Consider the following 26,950-nt stretch of genomic DNA (forward strand, 5'->3'; position numbering starts at 1 on the left):
AAAAAAAAGCGTTTGTAAAACATGCGTTTGCTGTTATCCTAACCCCACATTTTAAGAATTATTTTCAAGTACTTATAAATAAAAGTAAACAATTTTATATGTATGACTAAGCAAGTAAATGTTATAAGAATATTTACATGTGGAGTTGTATATAAGAAAGTTAGTATTTTCGTAGATTTCAGTACCTAAAACCTTGATGGTTTGATCTTTTTTTGCACCTGTATATTCGTTTTACTGCGGCCTCTTTGAAAATAGCCAGATGGCATGACATAACATTCCTATTATTTGATAAGCTTTAGATTATTTAGTTATTAAATGTTTGAAATTATTTGACTTTGTGGAAAACACTATTTAAAGAATATGACACCCTTAACTCAGAACCCAGTTTACAGATTTGAGCAAAATTTGCTGTTGCTTAATTTCTCTTCGTGAAGTATGCTGATATGTTCCTATTAGGTTAAATCATAGAGGGCGATCCTTTTACTACAACCGTTTGTGAATATTCTTCTGTAACTTTTTTGTACGTATCAATTTTTACACGCAACTATCAGAAATAGGTAGAGAATTTTATGCTACATAAAAAATGTATACCTATCAAAAGTCGAAATTATGCTCGGTTATCAAGATATTACAGAAAATATTTATTAACACATACCCATATGCATATTGATATCTCTTCTTTCCGAAGTCAGTTAAACATGTAAAAAAACGCCTGGCAATAAAATTTAATGAGTTTTATAGGCGTCCCTAAAAAAGTTTTCTGATATAGGTAAAAAATTATAATAATTTGTATATAATGTGCAGAAAATTTCTATTATATGCATGTTCATTTGGCCAACAACATATTTTAATTATTTATGTCCTCAAACAATTTTATTATATTAATAGTAAATTTGTTACGTTTCAAAAGGTCTTCAAAATGCCATGTTGTAATAATATTATTTCTCCCATTCGCAATTGTAATATGAATTATTAATAGAAGGTGCCTATAATAAATTAAACTTACCTGAATCATACCAAATTCCGCGTTGCTGCACTACACTGCTGGCCAATTTGTCAACCACTTGTCAACGGCTGAGATTTATTGCCCAGTGGCCCAATGCAGCTGTATTTGTATTTCGTTTGCCTGCACTCGCATTCTTCAACTGGGCACCACCTCCACGTTTAGTTCGACCAGACCTGTATATGGGTATGGCTAAATAAATATGGGAACAAGTTTTTCAAATAGTTCAATTCCGAATTACTGCGTCAGCGACCGAACCTGGTACATACTCTCATCCTCTTGGTTCTTCAATTGATATTGGAAAGACTATATCACAATTGGCCGCCAAGATCATGCGATTTAATGCCGTTGGACTTTTTTCTTTGGGTTTTTTTGAAGTCTAAAGTTCATGAAAACAACCCAACAACCACGCTGTTTATGGAAAACGTGCATGGAAAATTTCGACAAAAGAGTCCATATGTGCTAGCAAAACCGTGGAGGCCATTTACCCGATATACTGTTCAATACATAACCCTTTACTGTTTATTTTATGAATCAATAAAAAATGTACAATTTCTAATTAAAAACCTGTGTTTTCTATCAAAATAACTTCTTATGTGAATTTTGGGACACCCTTCACAATTAAATTAATTGTAATTAACTTAATTGTTTTCTTGTATGCTTAGGAAACAATGTTTATAATTTTTGAAATTACAATGCATAAAAGTAATATGTGATAAACAACTTCAATACTCATGGGTCAGTTAAAAAAAGTGTTTTCTTTGCCATGATTGTCTTTAGTAATAACCAATAAAATAAAATAATATCTAGTATTACGAAACATGTTCATTTAAGATAAAATATCTAAAAAATTAAAAAATATTTAGAGATGGTTCTGACATTTGACATCACTCAAAATGACTTTGACGTTTCGTAACGCTGCCGCTGGTGTCTGATAGGTAATTTTTAACTAACTTGATTAATACAACTGATGTGCTTTTGTTAATTCAGGTACAAACTTAACGATGTTTCTTGCTTGGAAATTTATGTGAGACTGGAGACTTTGAGCTCGATTTTTACTTTTATTGAATCTAAAACAAATGACTCGTTACTATGGAAATGTCAACCAAACTTTTGAGAATTTTTTTATATTAAAATACTGACTATGCATGTTCTAATCAGTAAGATCTTTCTGTAATTAGATTCTATTAATTTTTATGAACATTTGGCACTTTTAACGTCTCTCTACTTTAACTTTTAAACTTTCAATAAATTTTACTTTATTTTGAGAATTTTAATTAAATTATGCTACACAGCTTGATTTTCTGCCTGTATTTATTCACTATCTTCAAAACTAACCTTTTTTCATTTTTTTAACAGCTCTTTACTGTTTATGTAGCTTAACGATTGAAATGTTTCTAGGTTTGGCTATTCATAGAAAACTTTTAAAGTTTATACACAAATTTGCACTTGGATTGGGATCACAGTACGCTTTATGATAATTAGAAAGTCCCTGATACACTGTACAAACTATTTTACAGGTCAACAAATTTTTAAAATTAAATTTACACATTTTTGATGATACATGAATCTGTCATTTCGAAAACATTATATGAAACTTTTTATAATGGCTTAAGTTTAATTCCACACATAATTTCATATTGGAGGTATGCTATACTTTAATTTTGTACATGATTTATTGCATGTTTTTCATTTATGGATGAAATTTCTTCTCGATCCGTCGATCATGTCAAAATTTGAAATTTTTTAAATTTATTCAAACCTGTATACCTACAAGTATGGTATCTGACTTTAATAAATTATTCTTTACTATGATTTTTAACCTTTTTAAATTACATAAATACATTTTCTCAACTATTTAACTTAAATTAAATTTTTATCATAATTTTGACAGTTTGATGCGTTTCATTAAACGGCTTTATCTTATAACGCTACAAAACTTATTCTATATTTAAATATATCCTTCATTTTAATCCAAGTATTCTGTGTTCCACATCCCTTTTGTGTTCGTTTTCTCTATATTTTGAGTAAATATCTCAATTTAATTTAAAAATTTTACACATTGGTCTCTTTTTTGTATGTTTTGACACATGAGAATTTTAGGATTCTGTTTTTTATTTGAAGGAGCTTACCTTCAAGTTATAGTAAAAGTACCTACAAAAGTTATTAAAATTGTGTAATTATAAACAAAAACTTTTTTGAAATATTTTATTTTCAAAATAATATTCAGAGAATAAGCCGTATGTTGATTGAGGAAACCATAATTATTTTTAAATTCTAACCGCCCTATGTACTTTTGTGCGTATTACCTTATGATGAAATTTCATAAACTGATAAAATATTTCTTAAAACAAGAGTTCTGGTATGAATGTTTATTCACTGATGTCATTTTATGGTTATGATTCTTAAATTATTTTCTTTTAAACAAAAATGGACTAGTTGTATGAGGTAGCTATTTGGAAAATCCCGTGTATTACAATGGAGAATATTCCTAGAGATGTTTGCAGTGAAATGTTATATCGTTAAACTGGTACCTGTTTTGAATCTTTAATAATAATTTCAAGATAGGCGAGCAAAAGCAAAGTTCACCGTCGAAAAGATATACATGTAACCGGTCCGCCTTAATCTTAACATGAAAACTTTTGCTTTAAAGTTGGCCCATTATGTTATAAAATATCTTCTAGTTTTTCTGCAAGTCTATCCCACACACTCCACATATACTAATAATGTAGTCGGTTTAAATCCAAACTTAGTACTCTAGTATCGTATTTTATTTACATTTAATTATCATATTGAAACCCATTTTTGTGAACCACATAAATCATTTGAATATCAGTGGGTTTTGATTTAATTTTAGTTGTATTTCTAGATACCTAGTTGCAAAAATTTATTTTTGAAGAAATAAATCCATGTCATTGTGGGAATATACAGGGTGTTTCGTAAGTAGATGTAAAAAATCCATGTCTGTGGCCAAAAATAATAAGGATTTGTTGTTATATAAATCTTATGTCTTATTATATAAATCTAATGTCTTAGGACAGACATTGTCTAGCTGCAACGTGTCAAATATTACAAAAAAATCAGTTTTTAATTTTTAATTTCTAAACCTCTTGAGATAATTTAACCAAATCCGGTGTGCATATTTAGTATGACACTAGGTATGGAACAAAAAATTACCAGATTTACAAACTCATCAGTGGCGGAGGTGTGACCGTTCTTGCACTAGTTGCAATAGTCTGTAGCAGATTTTGTTTTATAGTTCAGATTCCATTAAATCCATAGATTTATATTTGCAGAAATATCATTTAAAAAAACTGAACATACCCTTTTTACACCGGTGACCTCAATAGAGGTACTTGAAATAGTGATTTTTTACTTGTCTGCTTCGTTCACTGTGCTATTTTTGATTAGACAATATATATTTAGATTAACCATAATCTCGTTAGTCTGAGCAAAGCGAAGACTCCTTTAACTAAATTGAGTGATTTTTCGGTCCATTTTCACCCTAAATATAGATTTTACACGATACTGACCAATAATGCATAAATTATGATTACGGTATCGTTTGCAGGTGGTCAAAATAAGTCGGAAATGATGTCAGATATTATGTAAAGCAAAATTAATTTAGGATTATTATTTTTTAGGTCCGTTTTCACCCTAAATATAGATTTTACAAGGTACTGGCCGGTTGTGCATGAATTCTGATCATCAAAATACGGAAATAATATGTCAAATATTTGGGTTTGAACGTTTTTATGCGCCTGATATTCTATTAATTAAAATGGCCAACCCTAAATATTTGACGAAGCGTTTGTTTTATCGATTATTGGCAGCACAATTATTAGTAGACCTACCGGAGTCTATATGTTCGCATTCGAGTATTTTTTTGTGTGCTGGTGTTAATTTAAAAAACAAATTCACAGATGGAAAATTACCAATAGACAGGGAAAAACTTTAATTCTACGGCAAATAAATAACTTGAGTCGATATTTAACAGCACATTGAGCCGTTTGCGTCGGGTCTAGCCAGTCGAGTGATGTGACATCGCAGATGATCTGCGAACAGAATGGGCAGTTTCAAATATGTAGTTAGAATTAGAAATTGTTATTTCTGACGGCTAATATTGAAGCTATAGACATAATTTTTTCAACGTATAGAACCGTTTATTTATGCATACGGAAAATTTAAGAACATTTTATAAATTGAACATTATTGAATAAACCCATTGGCAACTGTCGAACACAAATAATTAATCTATATGAAATATACAGGGTGTCCGCAAATTTCACCGACAATGTTTGACTGCATATTCACGACGATAAATAAATACTATCTACGAAAAAAGTTAAATAAAAACCTTTTGATTTTTGAGTTACAGGCCTTCAAAATTGTCAAAAATAAAACTAATTTAATTAATAACTTCATATTCCTTTTACCGATCGCGTTAAAATTTGGTACATTATTAATGCTTATTATTTCTTAAAGTTTTAGTCAAATTGATATACTGGGTAATAGTTTTCTCCGGTTACCTTTCCCTCTTAACGGTCAAAACTTTAAGAGTGGTCGTATTTTTTTAAAACGGGCAGCAACATTGAGATGGTCGTTTTATTCAAAAAACAAGTGTCCCTTGAGAAAATCGCCTACAAAAAGCTATTCTTGAGAAAAATGACATTATTTGCAGTACTGTACGTTTCGGTTTGTATAGCGGTGTCACGGATTTAAAACTTTGAGTTCAGTAGGCGATGAAAACAAGATGTCGATTGCTGTGGCTATCAGGGAATGTCATTATTGTCATGTTTTTTTAGGATTCTCATCACTCTACACATGCAAATTATGAAGTGTCCACAGTGTATCAAAATAATTTGCATGTGTGGAGTAATGAGAATACTAAAGAAACACGATTAATAATCACATTACCTGATAGCCACAACAATCAAGATCTTGTTTTCATCGCCTACTGAACTCAAAGTTTTAAACCGAAACGTACACACATGCAAATAATGCCATTTTTCTCAAGAATGGCTTTCTGTAGGCGATTTTCTCAAGGGACAATATTTTTTTAAATAACACGACCATTTTAATGTTGTCGCCCGCTTTAAAAAAATACGACCACTTAAAAGTTTTGACCGCTAAAAGGGAGACGTAACCAGAAAACTATCACCCAGTATATCGATTTGACTAAAGCTTTAAGAAATAATATGCAATAACGATCCAAATAAATGTACCAAATTTTAACGCTATCGGTAAAAGGGTTATGAAGTTAAATTAAATTAGTTTTATTTTTGACAACTTTGAATTCAAAAACCAAAAATTTTTTATTTAACTTTTTTTTCGTAGGTCGTATTTATTTATCAGCGTGAATGTGCAGTCAAACGTTGTCGGTGAAATTTGCGAACACCCTGTATATGATGTCTGAAACACAAACGATGTTTTTTTTTCTAAAATACAATTTGCAACTGACCGTTATTGAAATTATCTGGAAAAAGGGTTAACAATTTTTATTTTATAAAAAACCCTCATTATTCGAAAAGTACCTACATTCAGTATTATAACTTATTTATTATTTTTCTATTGATTTGTCTTAGAGTTAGTAATTTTGAAAGTTATAAAAATTACATAGAAACTGATTTCTAAAATTTAAAATCTATCACTGTAAGCATGAAAATTACCTAGCATATTTCCATTACTTACTTACTCATTTCACTAAAAATGTACCTGTCTATTAAAAATACTTTTGAAAAATTTTCTCTGCATTTTTGGGACTATTCTTTTTAAATACCCTGTAAATAAGTAGATTTATTGAAAATTAATTCATTTTTTAAATATTAATTTGTAACAAATATTTGACCATATTCCAATAAAAATATTTCTAATTTATTGATAGATAAACTATAAGTGCTTATAAACATATCCTGTTTTTTCGTATGAATATTTATTAGATTTGCTACAAAATATTGATTATAAACGGAATTTTGTATTTAACTTTATATAATATTAATTCCATTAACTTCAGTTAATTTATATCTATCTAATGGCTTTATAATTGTTATTATAATGCTATAGTATTAGACTTAAAGTCTCTGTTTGTAAACTATTTTAAAAGTTATTTAAATAAAATATGAAGTAATATTCTAACAGTTTTGTAATAAAGTTCATTTAGGAGGTTTTTAATTAAATGATATAAGTGGATTACATAGTATTATATGCCTAAATAAAACTTTTCATAAACAACGTCATTTTCCTGTCATCCATATTTATTTGCACAAAAATTGTTTCTTAGAATGTCCTTAATGTCTATTTAATCGCTCCATTCCATTTTACAACTGGCTATCAATATTGTATTTCGTTTATCTTCGAAACGTTACTTGCTTATTTTTTATTGAAGCTCTATATATAAATATATTTACGTTGTTTTTTGTTTCAGGTAAATTGATGTTCTTGACATAAAAGATGAAACCGATCTCTTGCCTTCAGCTACAGTTGCTGCATCAACCGATATATCTTCAGAGAAGTTATGTCTACCCAGGACAGTAGGAAATAAAAAAATATGTTGTACTTTTTCCTTCAACTGTTGAAGAAAAGTTGTTGTTTTAAATCTGATTGTACCGGACAAGTGGAAAAGTAAATTTAATCCTAAGGATTAAATGTGGCACTACTACCTGAAAATAATGTTTGAACGAACACTTTTATGCAGAGTACATAGGCCAGGAAATATAGACCTGGACGCGACTTTTTGTTTCGGCAAGCTGAATTTATCACTATAGATGCTAAATATTATGAATAATAACATATTAGTTTCCACAGTCATAAAAATGGGGGGAAGATTATTTACAGGGTGGTTAATTGTATAATTTTTACGTAATTCACGTTTTTCGGTTCATTTCCAGCAGAAAACAGTAACGTTTCGTCTTCAAAAGACCTACAAAACTAGCACTCGAAGGTCAAAAAATATTGATTAGATCAAAAGTTATAAACATAAGAAGTTTATTTATAATTGTTTAATTAAACATTTATAAACTGCGTTATTATTGCCAGAACGTTTTGCCATCGCATCCTCTCATTCCTTATCACTGTCTAATAACTCACAGCAAATCTTGAATCGGTAAGTTGAATAGTTTACAAGTTATGGCCTTATAAACAAATTAACTAATTATTAATCTGGACGATCCCGAGGATCTTCCACAATCGCACTGACTTTTTTCATCTTAGATTTCATAATAATACATTGAAATCGATAATTTTTTTTTTATTTCAAATTTGCAACCTGGATTTTTTTTATTTTTTAGCCTTAATTACAAAATTAAATATACGACGCACGAGCGTGACATAGTTATACATTATTACATATTCGGAAAGCTTATGAAACGAGCTTTAAGTTAAAAAAAATCGTCAAGATTCGTTGAAAAACAACGGAGTTACAGACTGTCAAAGATATTATTTTCAAGCGAAAATCAAACAACCCACTTAACATACTTCCACAAATAATATATTTTTACCTGGGAAAGTACTTGGGTTTCCGGTTATGACAGTATTTTGCATTTTTGCATTTTTTGCCGCTACCAACCTAATTTGTTTAACAATAGACCGTCAACTTTGACAGTCTGTAACTCCGTTGTTTTTCAACGAATCTTGACGATTTTTTTTTAACTTAATGATTTTTTCATAAACTTTCCGAATATGTAATAATATATAACTATATCACGCTCGTGCATCGTATATTTCATTTTGCAACTAAGGCTGAAAAATAAAAAAAAATCCAGGTTTTGAAATTAAAAAAAAATTGATAGATTTCAATGTATTATTATGAAATCTACCATGAAAAAAATCAGAGCGTTTGTGGAAGATTCTTGGGATCGTCCAGACTAATAATTAGTTAATTTGTTTATAAGACCATAACTTTTCAACTTACCGATTCTAGATTTGTATATTGTATTTGTATATGTGTATTATTAGACAGTGATAAGGAATGAGAGGGTGCGATGCCAAAACGTTCTGGTAATAATAACGCAGTTTATAAATGTTTAATTCAAAGGTCATAAATAAACTTCTTTTGTTTATAACTTTTGATCTAATCAATATTTTTTGACGATTGAGGGCTAATTTTGTAAGTTGTACTTTACTGTTTTCTCGTGGAAATGAACGGACGAAAGTTATAAGCGAAAAAAGTGAATTTACGTAAAAATTATACAATTAACCACCCTGTAAACAATCTTCCCCCCATTTTTATGACTGTGGAATCTAATATGTTAATGTACATAATATCTAGCATCTATAGTGATAAATTCAGCTTGCCGAAACAAAAAGTCGCGAAATGGTCATTTCCCAGCTTATTTTCCTGGCCTAACAAGGGTACTCACGTAACGAAAATGTTCTAAAACTGCAGTTTTTTTTTCTGCACAATAGCAAAAAAGCGACATCGGTAGAATGTTGCAAGTACTATATAAAAAAGAAATGCTGTTAGTGTTTGTTAGTAAAAATGAAATTCTAGTGAATCCAAGCAACAAGCTAAACTAGTTTTTTTTATATAGCTACAAGTACTCACCTTTTACTATTTATATAAATATCTAGTGCACGGAAATCGAAACTGGTATGTGCTACTAATACAGATTTCTGTTGACCGATCCATTGTTCATTCATTTCGTGTCTGTTGATTATTAAATTAAACAAAATCTATTAAATTTTTACTTCCTTCTTAATTAATACAACCAAAAATATCGAAAAGATTGAAAAAAATAAACATGTACACGCCTCTGTAAGCATTACGTTTACATTGTTATCGAAATGTTAAACTTGTTATGCTTTTTATCAACGTAAATTTACAGCATTTTATGAAAATTCACTAGTAAATTGTCAAAAATTCGTGACGTCAAATATTATCACGCGAAATAAGATTATTATCACATATTATAAGTACCTTATAACGCAGTTTTAACACTTTCAAGAGACAAAAGCGTGACTTGTATAACTAATAAGATTAATAAGATTAAATAAACTAAAAGCTTCCTGGTCTTTATTGCACTTTTTATACACACGATTTTTTAAAATGCGCGTAGAAGGAAAATTATCCAATGTTTTTAACGGTACCCATAAATAGAAGCACAGAAGTTGAAATACACCCACGTTTGGAAACCCAGATTAGAAGGAATTTAATACTACTATGTGCTTTATGTTGCGAATATTAGGTAGTTTTATCTAGAGTCCGTTGTATAAAAGGATAGTACATAATTCCAGAAGAAAATAATAAGTGTGAAAATAAAATGTCGTCTAATTTGACTTCATAAAATAATATAGTATAATTATTTTCTTAATATGTTTGTATTGTATTTCGTAGAAAAATACCGCACATTATTCTAAATTGACAGAGTTAATTTTAACTTTTTTCGACATATAGACCTTAGTGGTAGGGTACTGAATTTAATTTTCAGGTTGTTGTAAACTAACATTTAAAATAGTAAATCGAAATAAACAGATTATGGTAATTATTAACTAATTTTAGATTTTGTAAACTATTACACTACCATTACGAAAATAAACAATTATTAAATGGACTGAATTGTTGATGGACATGAATGCTTAAAAAAAAGAAACAGACTCGGAGACATACAGAACAAAACAGCTGCGCAATTAAATAAATGTGCAAATTCGAAATACTACAGTAGATACTGAAATTGTCCCCCATTTCATTCTATGCAACTTCATTTTTCTCGAAAATGGTACATGCTACCGAATTTCGACAAGTATACCTTTTTTTGTAGTATGCTTTAGAGTTTACAGCACCATGTTGAAATGTAATAAATTTAGACTTTTAACATAATTTTTTTCGATTGTACCCCTCCAATTACCTGTATCGGCGACACTGCTTTTCAGAAAGAAACCGTTTGCACATTATTCTTAACGAACAATTGTTTACTCGAGTACAAATTTTAACATTTTCATCTTTAGTCGATTTAAAGATAATTAAGGAAGACCATTTGGAAAGTAACAACTTCAACACACTGTATCTCGAAAACAGGTCGTCTAAGAAAAAAACTTTACATGAACTACCCCTATTATTTTTCCATGAGGAACTTGCACACAAGTTTTTTTGAAACATGAACGGGACACCCTGTATAGTATCTTAAAATCAGGATTGAAAATAAAAAGGGCCATATGATGGATAGTCATATCCAGAGCACTGTATAGGTTCTTTATTTGCTTCGGTTAAATAAATTTGGTTCCGAAAATCTGTTTTTATTTTTTGAATATCTGCTATATTTTTCTCACTAAATCCTTATCAATATCAAATTGTCTAGATTTTAAATTTATTTAAGTAATAATACGACCAAATTATTTTATAGAAATTGTTTGAAATGTTTGATATTTCAAAGCATACCTATGCGGAACGAAATTTTATAAATGCACTCTAACCTATATCTGAATTTCTCGAAAATAGTTCAATATTTAATCAAATAAAAGTTTTGGATGAAATATTGGTATTAAAACTACCCCTTATGCAACATGCAGGCAGGTTTTGAATACCATCGTAAATTAGTACACTGATGTCTAAGTTTACAATATGAGGAAGATATCTCGAAGGACTCTTAAGATATCGAGAAAATACAATATCTGCCATCCTCCTTTAACCCCCTTTACTATTAGTTCTCGGGAAAAAGTTTGTATGGAATGGTACCTTTATTTTTTTATGTGTTATTCCATTCTATTTTGAAAACATCATAAGACAATTTAGAACGACTCTGTGTATACCGAAATTTTTTATTATTTTACGAAACGAAAATATATTCTGAGTTTCCATGTTCTAGATAAATGAAATCAAATTATTACATTATTTGTTACATTTGCCGTTATTTTAGCAAATATTAGTATTGTTTAATGTCCGTTGTTGTTATACAAATTTTAGTAACACACCTAGACATACCTTCTACATACGTACACTATTTACCCAAACTGATAATATAGTTCAATCTAATGTGTAACAATAACAGAGAGATAGATAGTATTAGCACCATTTTTTGTTTACTCTTAAAATTTTCCACATCCTATACAAATATTTAGAGAAGGATCAACTATACTCTCACTTATCTTTACCTCGCACATTATTTGGTGTGCATTTACAATCACTTGTCCAAATCCGCTTGTTCTTGATACTTCTTTGTTAACCCAATAATTTTTGGTTAAACAATTACGTTCTAATTTCTTGCAAATGCATTGTATTTAAAATGGAACCGCACTAAACACTGTTTTTTATCTAAAATAAAATGTAGGTATATGACAACTTTATTAACAACATTCGTTGCCTCTTAATGTATTTGTTAAAGTTGTAGCAATACAATGAACACATTGTTTACAAAAATTCTTAACGTTTAAATAAAATGCGTGTCTTTTTACCATACCCACCAAAAATTTCAAACATGAAAACCATCAGTTTGTTTCCATTGAAATTTGTTGACAGTAAACGAAGATATACCTAAAACATTTCAGCAAATATGGAAATTTACCAAAGTTAGAAAAGATAAAAATTATATAGAAATCATTAAGAAACAAAAGAATTCTCTATTTAACCGAATTACAGTCATGTAGCAAAGCAGTCGAAAATGTCAGGAAAATAAAGAACATCCTCTAAATCGAAAACAAACAAATGTATCAAATTTATAACCTACAGGGTGATTCACAAACGGTGGCCAAAAATGAAACCTCGTACGGTTTTCGTATAAAGTTTTTGTCTAGGACGTTTCGTTAAAAAGGTACAATTAAGTTCATAAAAATGTTTTTATTTTTTTTAAATAATTTAAAAACTAGTAAGTGAAATAATTTGAAATTGGGTACATGTATGTATGTAAACATTCAAGACAAAATTAAAACAATATTTATTAAATAAATGTTTGTATTCCGTATTANGTGTAAAATAACACCGAAACGTTGGCAATGATTTAAAATATAGTGTTCTTTTATTTATTGATCTTTATCCCACTAAAACCTTGACTTGGATAACTAATCAAGATCGCAAAATAGTGGAAACATAATAATAATAATTATTATTATTATTATTATTATTATTATTATTATTATTATTTCTCCAAATCTGGGGCCTTTTCCCAAAAATTTAGATTCTCCAGTAGCGGAGATACAGGGTATCGGTGGCATATTTTTCTAAATAAAATAGTACGTCACTGCTTCCCGGCAACAATCATGATATTTTAGGATTCGTCTTTCAATTTTCTACAAATTACTACTCTTTTGTGTTTTTTGAAAAAAGCATGATTTTCGAGTAAAACTTAAAAACGAACTGAAAACACTTTTACTTAGATGATATGACAAACACCACAGAGCACCAACAATAATAATCATTCGGTTATTTATTCGAATAAAGAAATTAATAACATTAGTCATCATTTTAATGATTTTGTTTGAGCAAATGTTCAAAAATACCTCCATTTCCACGAACACAGGCGCGACATTTTTTTAGTAACGAAAATGTAATTTGTTCGAAATTTGTTGTTGAATCTGATGAAATGCATTATTTATCTTTAACTGCTCAGAATGTCAAAGTTCCTATCGCAGCCTTCTATGTAATTTTAAACCGCATTTTATTCGAATATCGAAGTGTTTTCAGTGTGTTTTTAAGTTTAACTCGATAATCAGGCTTTTTTCGAAAAACATATGAGAGTAGTCATTTGTAGAAAATTGAAAGTCGAATCCGAAATTATCATGATTGTAGGTAAAAACTTTATACGAAAGATTTAAAATTCTCCAAAGAATACGAGGTGTCAGTTTTGATCGCCGTTTGTGAATCACCCATATAACGGAAGAATATCTCATAAAAACAAAGCTCAAAGACATGCCACTATTTTTTTAAATCTATCTACATTTTATAGGAATCACTACTGCTGCTATTTCTCCGTTGTTATTTTAGTTTAACAGCTAAATACATGGAGCCTATAACAGTATCACCTTTTTCTAAAATTGGCGAATACCATTTCCGTTACTTACAATACTTGCGGTACGTATACACCACAATTATTCTGCCAAACTTCACCAATATATTATCTGTTTAAAAATAATAAAAACGCTTGCCAAAGGAGCCACAATCTCTCGAAGTTGCACCGCCGAGGAGGAGTTTGACATTTCCTAAAATTAACTATTCTATTCTCAACAATATACAAACCTTAACTAATTAGTATAACCTTTAATTTGGAAATAGGTCAAACCATAAGCTTTTAACCTGTTTGTATTTTTACAAAGGAAAGATGCTCTTGTTTACTGCGATCAGACGTACCATTTTGGGATAAAATTAAGAATCCTGCGGCTCTATGAAAATATAAGAGTCATCAAATCAAATATATCACAAGCCTAGCTTTCATCACTTTCAGTTATAAGAAAGAATGCTTCCTAAGGGAGCTACCTGACCTTGATTGTATGCCTCTGATACTCCCTAAGAATCTAGTATTAAAGTTAAAAAAAATATATTAACAAAATATTAGAAAATACTAGAATGTAGTTAAAAAAAACAGAAATTCTGGAATAAAAATAAAAGAAAGAAATGTAACATGAAGATAAAAACGTTACTGGACACTTGTTCCTTATAATTTTTGAAGAAATTTAAATATTCCCTTACCCAAATTGACGTAGTCCAATTGTATCGTTAAATGAATATCAATAATAACTAACTCAATGACAAACATCGTAGAGAAATAGTACGAGGATTTAACTGAACCAGACATCATACCAAAACAAGAGAAGTCTGAAGCATTTCACAAGTACATTGAAGGAGAAGCCTCGATATATTACGAACGGGACAAAAACTTACCATAACAAATTGTAACAAATTAATCTTTTAATTAAACACGAGGTTGAACGAGTCATTATATAAAAGAAGGAACGTTTCTACGCTTCTATTTGATTATTACATAAAAAAAATCTTATCAGATCTATACCCGGATGTCCCATCCAACATGACATGAGTGACAGAGTTGGCTTAAGTAGATCGAAAACGGTTATATCAAAAATGATGCAGGTATTATTTTACGAGTACAATTTACTTTATGTAAAATAAATGTTATGTTGGTATTGTTAACTTTTATACATGGGTCATCACAAAGCAGTTTATCTCGACAACAACTGGGTCATTCGCCAGAAATAAAGAGGGTATGTGAAACAAAATCAAAGTTACTGTTCTGTCAATAAAAACAAATAAATGGGTAACACACCGGAGGGTTACACTCCCCCTAACTTTAGGATTCAAGGTGTATCTTTCCATACGTTTCTATTATATTTATTAGCAAACATGTAACATTCTTTCTTCCACAACTAGCTAGAGTCACCTGAAATAAGTCGAAGATCCCCCGGACGCCAACTAGTTAACATCCCAACTACCGGGTGTGTGAGTCATATTATTATGCCACCTACCTCAACACCACCCAGTATGTGTCAATCGAAGCGCAGGTAAGACCCCGTAGAACTTACAAGGCACACTTCGAAGGAACCACAGCCATTAAGACCGGGAACACGTGGCGCGCTCAGGGGTTTTCATAAACATAAACGAGTATGGCATATTACTCACAAATTCACAATTCATTGAACAAATGTATTCAAGCTATCACACACGTATAATAATCAACCTTATTCGGGCGTTGGCCAAGTACCACTGTTACAAAGAACACCCTCTCTTAGTTTCGGCATCCCGGGCAACATTTTGGTACTCATAAATTACATTATCTCAAGGGCAAATAAACACTTGGCTGGCGCATTACGTGTGAACAGCAGAGGTTTGATTCAAAGCAACTACGATAGTTTTCGTTATAAAATAAAATATATATTGATTCCTATTATTACAATAATTAAAAAATAAACAAGTGTTACATTTATAATTTTGAAATGTAATTTCTTGGGACAGAGGACCCGGCACAAACCTTATGGATTTCAGGTCCCGGTGGATTTGTCTGTATTTTTGATATTTTGTACTTGATATCCTCCTAATCAAAAGTGTCTATGGGCACCAAGTTGGACAAAAATGGACAGTTTTTGAGATACCGAGGAACAATGTTCCCGAAACTGAAACATTCCTTGAGACCATCAGATATATGTATGTATGTATGTATGTATGTATGTATGTATGTATGTATGTATGTATGTATGTATGTATGTATGTATGTATGTATGTATGTATGTATGTCGGAGGGTGGTGGAATTGTTTTTCCACCGCGGCACTTAGGCCTTATTAGGCCCCTTGTACACCCTCCTTCATTACTCGAGTACTTTTCTTCAAACCATCCTATTTACTACACGGGTGGCTTGGTGGCAAAGTCTCGTACAGTTTATGTATGATAACATGGTCTTGAGTTACAGAGATTTTCTTTGCTCTGTTCTCATTACCATATATCGAGGACCACACGCATGTAGCAAATGTTGGGCGACCCAGGTCTCTGGTAGGCTGCCACAGCCACGTCCCCGAGCCTGCCTTAGGTCACCCATCCAAATTCCAGCCTACGTCCGTGATGCTTGCCTCGGCAGATCGAAATCCGCCGGCCAAGACACCCGGCTAGGCGGTCAAATCAGATATATGATTTTGGATCATTATCATTATTAAGTGTAATATTTTCATGTATATTTTTCCCAATTAACTCCGATAATCCATTTAACCTAATATATGTACAGGGTGTCCCATTTTATTCGAAATCCGAAAATAACCCTTACGAAAGGTGATGGTTTCAAAGAAGGACACCGGATGGAGATCTTCAATTTGACCTTGACATTGACCTTCAAGGGCATTTGAAGGTCAAATATAATTTTTTAAGTAGAAACCTCTATTTTTGACCACAGATTCGGAAGGAGCGCAAATTTTACGTTTAGATAGGTACTTAAGACTCTTCTTTGGAACGACCTTTAAATGTTATGTCAAGGTCAAAATAACTTAAATTACGGACCTGAATATCTCGTCAGGGGAGCCACCAATCCGAAAATAACCCTTACAAAAGTTGGTGGGTTCAAAGGAGGACATCGGATGGTGTCCTTCAATTTAACCTTGATGAAGAAGAGCCTTAAGTACCTATCTAAACGTAAACGAACGTTCTAAATGTAAACGAGCCATAAGTCAACGTAAAATTTTGCGCTCTTTCTATTCCGGGACCAAAGATACAGGTTCTTATTTAAAAAATTAGATTTGACCTTAAAAATGGTCTTGAAGGTTAAGATCGAGGTCAAAATTAAGGTCACCATCCGATATCCCCCTCCGAACCCAATATTTTCGGATTGGTGGCTTCCCTAACAAGATATTCAGGTGCGTAATTTAAAATGGGACACCCTGTATATATATTAGGGTAGATGGATTATCGAAGTTAATTGGGTCAAATATACATGAAAATATTGCACTTAAATATCTATTACGATCCAAAATGTATATCTAATCACCGTGCAGTCCCAAGAAACGTTTCATTTTAGGGGACTTTGCTCTTCGGTATCTCAAGAGCTGTCCATTCTTGTCCAAGTTTGTACCCATTGACTCTTTTGATCAGGAGGATATCAAGTACAAAATATCAAAAATTCAGACACATCCTCCGGGACCTGAAATCCATTAGGTTTGTGCGGGGTCCTTTAGTCACCCTATTTTTGAGTATTGTCATCTAATATTTACGGAAATTCTGGAAGAAAACTAGTATCACATTTCGCTGCAAGCAGCTGATTGAAACATTAAGTGTATTTATTCCAAGTTATGTAAAGTACGACTATTTTTAGTCGCATGTAGATCGATATTCCAACGCATGCTAAGCCACATGTGTTCCAAGATTTTGAACTTTGATTTTGGTGTGCATGTATTAACCAAAATAAACATTTCTTTATTATTACGAATTTCGAAAATCTGGCTATGCCTTGAATTTTTAAACTTTTGTTTGTAAGAGATATTTACGAGCACCTGAAAATTCATTAAATAGTATCGAATAAACTAATAAGAAAATATGTGAGGTATCCCGCATTATTAAAATTTCTAATTTTATCAATCTACTAACATAAGTAGAGGATTTTGAAATCCAGCTTTTAATTTAGCGATTTACAGGAAATCATTTTTAGTTTTTTTGCTCGAAGACGGCAGTACATTGTAACCATTGCAAGAGACAAAAAGTTTCTAAATTGAACAGTGAATTAAACCCTTGTTCTTGAAAAGGCCAGTGTTGTACCGGAAGAAAGTTTGCGGGACTGAAAGAAGGTCCGACCCAGAAAAATTATCACCCTGTAGATCGTGACAACTATTAGGAAAGGCTAATGATGTTGGTAATCTAATTTAACCTACAGTCCAAATTTGAGCCAGGTGTCTCAAAAACTGTTGGAAATACAAAGAAAAAACATAAAAATTATTAAATTAAAATTTATGAAATTTTCAAGTAATTAATAAAAATAAATAAATAAATATAGAAATCTACGGGTTTGAATAAGGGACTCTGGACTCTAGCCTTATACAGAGTGTCCCATTAATATTGCGAAAAAATTCGGGGGTAGTTTCATTGGCCAAAAATAAGAAAGAAAGTTCCTATAAACCTATGTCCGAAAATACTTCGTTTCGGAGATACAGTGTGTTGAAATTTAGAGAAAATACAAGGTTTTTACTAATATCTGAAAAACCCTTGGTATGTTTGTTTATAAAAACGGTAGACGTCTTCTGATGTAATTTGATTTATTTTATCTATTCCAGCGGCGTCCGGGGTCTCACTCCTGTTGATATTAATAAGTAAACATAAGAGACGTCACTGCTTTTTCTTAGGTGTCATATTTTTTTCTAATTATGCGATTAAAAATACAACTTTTTTGTCTCTTTACTTTTTTTGATATCTTACTTCGCTTTCGAGCAAAAAATTAATATCCTTTCATATGCACATTCTTAAGGGAAGAACAAAAATAGAAATTCTATGTTTTAGTTATTTACTAATCAACTTTAACAATACATTTGAAGGAAAAACAATTTGAAGAAGAAACAATAACTCGCTAAATAATATTTTAAACATAAGAAAAAATATTTAACAAACAGCAATGATATGAAAAATACTTTACATACACAGGCATTACAACAGTTGTTGAAAATGTGCACTTTCAACTCTAATACAGTCATCTATCCTACGACACATTGATTGGCGAACCCGTTCAAATATTCCGGCTGTATGTCTAATTGTTTCACAGGATGCGATAATGCGGTTTCTTAATTCGTCTATGATTTGCACTGGAGTCGTATAAACCAAATGTTTGAGGTGACCCCAAAGGAAAAAATCCAAGTCGAGAGACCTCTGGGACCAGGATTGAGTGCCTCCTTGACCTATCCAGCGATTTGGGTAGATATTGTTCAAATATTCACATGCAGCTAAACTAAAATAGGGTGGAGCACCATCGTGCATAAAATACATTTGCAACCTTAACAGATGTCTTCCAAAAGTACAAGCAATTCATCCTCAAGAAAACGTCGATAAACATCTCCAGTAAGCCTCGGTGGTAAAAAAAAATCTATTCTTAACGCAAAATCAGTAGGTAAAAGTGCCTGAACCTGTTGCATATGGGTATTGAAGATTATTTTTTAAAATCCTGAAAATTGTAGAACGACTTGCATTTAAGTTTCTAGCAATCTGTCTGGTACTTGTTGGAGTGTCCTCAATTTCATGAAGTACATCTTCCTCCAATTGTAGGGTTATTGCTGTGCGGGGTCGCCCGTTTCCTGCGGTAAGTTTTCGAAAACTTCTAATTTCACTAAGACGTTGATGAAGACGGGTGAAAATAGTATGATGAGGAATTATACGATTAGGGTATTCCTGCTCATAAAGGCGCCTGGCGGCTAATGCATTACCGTTGGCAAGGCCATAAAGAAAGTGCATATCGCACATTTCACTATTTGTGTAATTAATTTTGATAAGCAGGAATCGACAAGTACACAGTTCAAGTACTTATTAAAATCACACACTTAAGCTATTAATTTTTTGCTCGAAAACGAAGCAAGATATCAAAAAAAGTAAAGAGACGAACAAGTATTTTTTATCGCATAATTAGAAAAACATATGACACCTAAGAAAAAGCAGTGACGTCTCATATGTTTACTTATTAATATCAACAGGACCCCGCTGGAATAGATAAAATGAATCAAATTACGTCAGAAGATGTCTATCGTTTTTATAAACAAACATACCAAATTTCAAAAAAATCGGAATAAGGGTTCTCCAGATATTAGTAAAAACCTTGTATTTTCTCTAAAGTTCAACACCCTGTATCTCTGAAACGAAGCATTTCCGAACATAGGTTTGTAGGAACTTTCTTTCTTATATTTGGTTAAGAAAACTAACTCCCCCTGCATTTTTTCGCAATATTAATGGGACACCCTGTATAAACAGTAAATCTGCTTTCTTAAAATATTGTGGATTAATTTCGTAACACCCTGTATACTTTTGTATTATTTATATCATATTTCCGTAAATAAGAAGCCATCCACGGATCGTTAAATAATGTTAATTTCGTTAAAACCGAAATACCTTTTCAAGAGAGCCATTATCTAACAAGATTAGTGGAAGTCACCGTTGCAATCTGTTACACGGCGCGGTCTTTGACACGGCCATCTCGAACGCCGCACTGGCCTACGAGATCAGGCGTGGTCCAGCAGCGATGGCCTATGTCTGCATTGAGAAACCGCGGAGATCACTCTCTCTTTTGCCCCCTTAGATACTACTATACATTGCCCGATTGCCCCCCCAAACTCGCTGGCCGTCCACAACAACTGCTTCATGTACTGCCAGTCTACCGGTTGTGCGTTCCTATACGAACGTCGTCGACAAGCCTTGAAAACGGTGATTGAACAAACAGTAATCTTATCTGTACAGGTTTAAGCCGAGAATTTAAATCGTTCGAGCTTTCGGTGCATCGATAGGATGACTGAGGTGGTAGTTCTTTCGCAACTTGGAGTTATTGTGCTGTGCAGGAAAATGCGATTTGGTGTTAGTGAATTTGGTGTTTTGCACTAGGAGGTATTACTGTACTTGTACGGAGGTGTAGTCTTGGATACCAGGGATCGTCCATAAGTTTTAACTTCGCTGACCCTTCCAGCCCCCACATGATCTGAACAAGGACACACGATTATGGTACATATATCTTGCTTTCAGTACCCCCAGTTCTGGGTAATCCTATTAGCGCGACACTACGAACTGCGTCACTAGAAAAATAGGAACGAAACGACACGCTGTAGTGGTTATAGGATTGCCTTGAATTTTGATTCGATACCAGTCATATCGTCTATCTACAATATTACAAATTATAATGTTCATCATCATCACGCAAAGCACATACCTGCATCCTTTTAATAAATTTAATTTATTCGTTATTATAAAGGTAATTCCCAAACTTTCTGTGGTTAAAGAAAGGTAACATAGTAATTATCAACGTTGAACCGTTGGGTTGAAGCAAATTATTTCCATTCAAAATAACTGCTATAAAAATGTATAAAGAAACAGCCTCACAAGAATTTAGATGAAATCGCTAGATTAAATAAGTATTTAATTCTTTTTGTTGCAATTGCGTTGTTAATATTTACATTTAATGATTAATTGTCTGTTACATAAATTACGCTAGCCATTTTATCTCCAATTCTTGTACTGCTCGTGGTCAGTTACATTATTTTAACAATTTTTAGCAAAATTAAATTTATTTTACATTTCCAGAGCCTTTGGCTTGCCTAATAAAATATGCGTTTCACATGAAATGTTTTAATTTCGCTAAAAATACTCTCTGTTCGCCCAGCGGATAACTCAAGAGTGACACTGTACAACTAGATGGAACGTGCAACGGCATTTTAATTTGATACTCGTTCAGATGGATATCCCATAGACTTTCGGTCGAGAGAACTGATATTTTACTAAAATTATAGTTATACGTTAAACCAGTGACTATAACAAGAATTCTTGTTATAGTCACTGGTTAAACCCTGTTGGCTTTATTTTATAAAGTGTGACGAAATGTTTGTAAATAAGTACGAAATAGTTTAGGGGGTGGTTGCTGAAGTTATTTTGTGAAAAAAAGTTCATATAAATGTAGGTCGAAATATGTTTCATTTCCGATATACAGAGTGTTTAAATTTTAATTTTTTATTTACTTTTATTGATTATTTCAGAGTTTTAAAGATATTGACTTGAAATTTTGAAAAACGGAGGGATAAATGTGCATTTTTTGGGGTGATCCAAATATTTCTACTTGCACCAGTGGCGTTCGTGCGAAAAAGATGGTACGCCACTGACTTTTTCCCGGTTTGATATTTTTTAGACATCTGCCATTAATTCTGAATGAAAATAGTCCCTTCAATTTTGTTGGTAGAATGAAGAAAAAGATAAAACTAAATAAAATATAACCATCAAATTTCGAGTCTTTAAAAATGAAATTAAAAATTAAAATTTAAACAGTATATCTTGGAAACGAAGCATACTTCGACCTACTTTTTTTTCACAAAATAACTTCTGCAACCACCCCCTAAAATATTTCACACTTATTTACAAACACCCTGTATAGATGCCACCAAGAAATAATTTTATGACGTTACTAGTGAAATCACAATAATGTTCAAAATATGTTTCTTTTTCAATAGAAAAAAATCATTCTTTACATTTTTACTTACATAATAATCATACCCCTCTAGATATTTTGAAATTTTCTTCTAGGTATATTGAAAAATTATTTTTTGATTGAAAGTTATTCTTGTAAAAAATGTAGGCTCTTTTGTAATCCAGTTTCATTCAGAGGTAATGAAAATAATGTTAATAAAATACAAAAAGTGTGTTTTATTTTATTTTCAATATTTAAATATAAATTATAAGTAAATTAACTTACTTTACAATACTAACATAAACACAAAGTTTTTTACTCAGCTAAAAAGTATTTATTATAGTATTAATCAAAGTAATTCAAAATGACCACCTTCATTTTCCAAACAAAAGTTTACTCTGCCTTTCATGCACTCAAAAATACGTTCAAGTTCATTTGGTGTTATACTATTTTTTTCATGTTCAATTGTTGCTTCCAGCTATTCAAGGGTGTGGAGAGGATGTTTAAATATGTTATTTTTGATATGACCAAACAGATAAAAATCTAAAGGCGTGAGATTAAGGCTTCGAGTAGGCCACAAACCCCTAGTAACCATAAAAAATCACCATAAAATTGCTGAAGATAGTTTCTGCTGCAGTAGTGATGTGGTTCCATCTTGTTGAAAATACCCATGCTGCAGTTCATCGTCATGTATTAATTCCAGGGCTTGTTGTAAAATGTTACGGTATCGTTCTTTATTTATTACTTCTCGGAAAAAAAATTGGTCCTATTATCCGTCTTCTTGAAACTGATCCAGATCTTCTGGGGATGTAACGATGTTTCAATAAAATTAAGCGGATTTTCCCAAGTTTTATAATTCTGACTATTTACACAACCATATAAATGTACCCATGCCTCATCCGAATAAAACGTCAGGTCTAATAAATTATGGTCGTTTAAATGTTCATTAAACCATTGACAATAATGTACTCGCTGATTGGGATCAGGAGGATGTAACTTTTGCACAACAGAAACCTCATAGGGATACATATGCAGCTGCATCTTTAATGCCTTGTGACAAGTCCCAACTGATACACCTACGGACATTTGTCAATAGAATATGTACAGTTATTTCTTGTAAATACACAAATTAACCAACATAATATTTTATATGTTGATAAAAAACACAGTTCAATATTAGTATTAAAAAATTTTCAAAATTATTTAATTTTTTAACTTTAGCTTCAGGTTAAAAAATTTACATAATACAAACTACATTAAGTTTATCGCAATACCTGTTTGAGTAGATAACTGCGAAGCAGGTTTCTTAGGACTTTGCACCATACGTTATCGAATATCTTCAACAACATTTTCTATTAAACAGTAAGTCTGCTTGTCGATTTGCCCTTACAAATGCTGTGTTTTTCCTCATATCTTTTAATAAGGATTAATCTGTGGTTTTTAAACACATCATATACAATATTAGTATCAGGAAAGGCTTCAGTGGATTGTTCCAGGCAGGATTGCAAAAAATAAGATCAAATTCCATATACGTTCCGTATGCCACTGCGAAAATGTGCCATCAAAATAAGAATGCGTCTTGTTTCGGTGTAAACGGCATTTTTACACAAATCTACAAGAAATAACAATGAAAGAAATGAACATAACATTTTTTTTTTCAACTCAACCGGCAATGATTAATTTGTAGAGAAGTATAATACTGGTAAACCCTGCCAAATTGTACAAACAATAACACGAAAAATTACGAACGCCTCTGGATTGACATTTCATCTAGTGTCCTAAGTTGGTAATTTTTCTTGGTAATTTCTGAACACCAACTTAAAAAAATCAAATTTACTGACCTCCAAAATAAAGCTGGTCACGTGGGGCTCGGGCGTGTATGAAGACACTGTATTTGTTTTACCAAATTCTCAGCGTATTAAATAAACATAAATTTATTTTCCCGATATCTATATAAGAAACAAAAAGTGGAACTAATAATATTCATCTTGAATCGATTGAAAATCCAACTTTTTTGCAGCGGAAACAGATCTCATCAAGTTCATTACTAATATACCTACAAACAATTTACACTTTAATAGGAGTAAAGGTCATCAGAAAGCGTTTAACAGAAAACTTATACAACAAAGTTGGCATAACATTTTTTGTTCGATAAATTAATTAATTTTTCCCAAGTAAAACAAATCAGTTATTCTTCGAGAAGAAAAGGGGACTCGATGACTAAGTCTAAATAATCAATTAGTAATCGTTTATTCATAATATTGCAGCATATAAAGTGTATAAAATTTAAAAACAAACTAAAAAAAACTCATTGTTAATTACTAATTTAACGATGATATGTAAGGGTTTTTGTGTTAATTTGATCAGTAATGTCACTGATATTGTAGTTCGAAAAATGAGAGAAGTGTTCGAGAAAAAAGATTATTCATAAAATTTGACGAGTTAAATTTTTATTTTCACGTCTAGGTCTTGATTGCTTATGCCATGCATTCGAAACAGTGAAGGAAATGTAGAAATGGACGCGACTTTTTGTTTCGGCAAACTGAATTCGAGCGTCAAAAAATATTGATTAGATCAAAAGTTATAAACAGAAGAAGTTTTTTTATGACTTTTGAATTAAACATTTTTTATAAACTGCGTTATTGTTACCAGAACGTTTTGTCATTGCATCCTCTCATTCATTATCACTGTCTAATAACTCACACGAAATCTGGAATCGGTAAGTTGAATAGTTTACAAGTTACGGCCTTATAAACAAATTAACTCATTATTAGTCTGGACGATTCCGAGGATCTTCCACAATCGCACTGATTTTTTTTCGTGGTAGATTTCATAATAATACATTGAAATCTATCATTTTTTTTTTAATTTCAAATTTACAACCTAGGACAACCTATTTGCGCCCAGGAACGACTTATGTTGGTAGGCCCTAACCACCATTCAGTGCAGGAATGAGGGAAACCTGGAAAACCTCATTAATTTGGGGGGTGGTTAAATGCCAACCGGTGTCAATCTCTCACATTGACCCAAGCCAACATTCTTCCACCCTACCATACACATACACAGAGGAGGGTGCCAATCCTCCGTACAAGCATAGCATGTTATTGTACACAATATTTAACATCTATAGTAATAAATTCAGCTTGCCGAAACAAAAAGTCGCGAAATGGTCATATCCCAGCTTTTTTCCTGGCCTAATTGTGGTCTAAGTAAAGTCGATGTCGGCTTAAAATTAAGCCAGCATCACAGTATTCGCGAACACCCCGTGTGATGCCAGCTTTACATACAACGTTATAAAAATTATTTGATAAATTGCATTTAAATAAAAAGTATTTTATATTATACGACAGGCTGTGCAGACATTTTCTCTGCCATAAGGTTATAATTCTTTATTATTATAGAATATGGCGTAACTCTTATCAGGCTCATATATTATGGGTAAATTTAATGGAATGAAAAATCCTTTTTACTGTTGTATATTTTATGCCCACATAACCATTTCCGCGGATTATAACACTCATTCTGTAGAACTTATCGCACAACTTTACATACATGCATATTTTACATATCAGTAGCTATGTTTGCTTCTCGAGCCTATATTTCTGAAACTAAACTTAAAAAAAAATCAAATTGCCGTGAGTTTATTACTATTATTTTCATCGTTATTCTTACCATCGTCATCATATTATTATTAGTTTATCAAAATTATGTATTTGCTCGACTTTATTAAATATTTCTTTCTTAAAATTGTTACGTATTACCACATTTATTTCATTCACTTGCGTGTTTTACATGTAAGTTACTGTTTTCTACTGCGATTTCCAACATTAAATCATAATCTATCAGAGTGTCAGGACCATCTTTCGTATCGACAGGAACCTGATTGGACAAAATAATAAGTTGCAATCTGGAATCGGTTTGATTTATGTTGGTAACTTATGAATTACCCATACCTAGCTGTAGTAGCAGTGTAAAAATGAACATATGTTTTGGATTTGATTGCAGATAAATTAGAAAAAAGTTATTTTAGTTAATTACGTTGTGGTTACGTATTTCATTTATGTTTTGCAATAAAAGAATATGTGATATATTTCTATAAAAATAATAATATTATTGTCCTGAAAATCGTTAAATAATAAAGTAATAATAAAAAGGGTAGTGCGTACCTACCAAGGTTTTACACTCGATTTTACAATACTTTAAGGATATTAATAAATCAAAATTATTCTAAAAATGGTAGGTATCTACTATATTTTCGTCAAATGATATTATACAGTATGGTGGAAATTATTTCATAAATCGGTGACTGGACAAAAATCGTGAAACAGGTCAATTTTTACTTTTTTTGCAAAATATTTCTTTTGCATATGACGTCATTTGTGTGAAACTGATGACGTCATC

At 31.6% G+C, this 26,950-nt stretch overlaps 1 protein-coding gene across 5 annotated transcripts in view; it reads left to right on the forward strand.

Annotated features, from left to right (window-relative positions):
• LOC108905810 (disco-interacting protein 2) overlaps positions 1-26,950 on the forward strand; it is a 536,129-nt gene that overhangs the window by 235,398 nt on the left and 273,781 nt on the right. For 4 of the 5 annotated variants that reach the window (XM_018708829.2, XM_018708830.2, XM_018708831.2 and 1 more), the window contains exon 1: positions 20,778-21,099. The exons of the other annotated variant lie outside the window; for it this stretch is intronic. The gene's annotated coding sequence lies outside the window, so the exon portion shown is untranslated. Of the gene's footprint in view, positions 1-20,777; positions 21,100-26,950 lie in introns of those variants that run through there. 5 annotated transcript variants of the gene reach the window in all.

The sequence above is a fragment of the Anoplophora glabripennis genome, unplaced genomic scaffold (assembly GCF_000390285.2).
Source record: "Anoplophora glabripennis isolate ALB-LARVAE unplaced genomic scaffold, Agla_2.0 scaffold191, whole genome shotgun sequence".
Taxonomy (NCBI): domain Eukaryota; kingdom Metazoa; phylum Arthropoda; class Insecta; order Coleoptera; family Cerambycidae; genus Anoplophora; species Anoplophora glabripennis.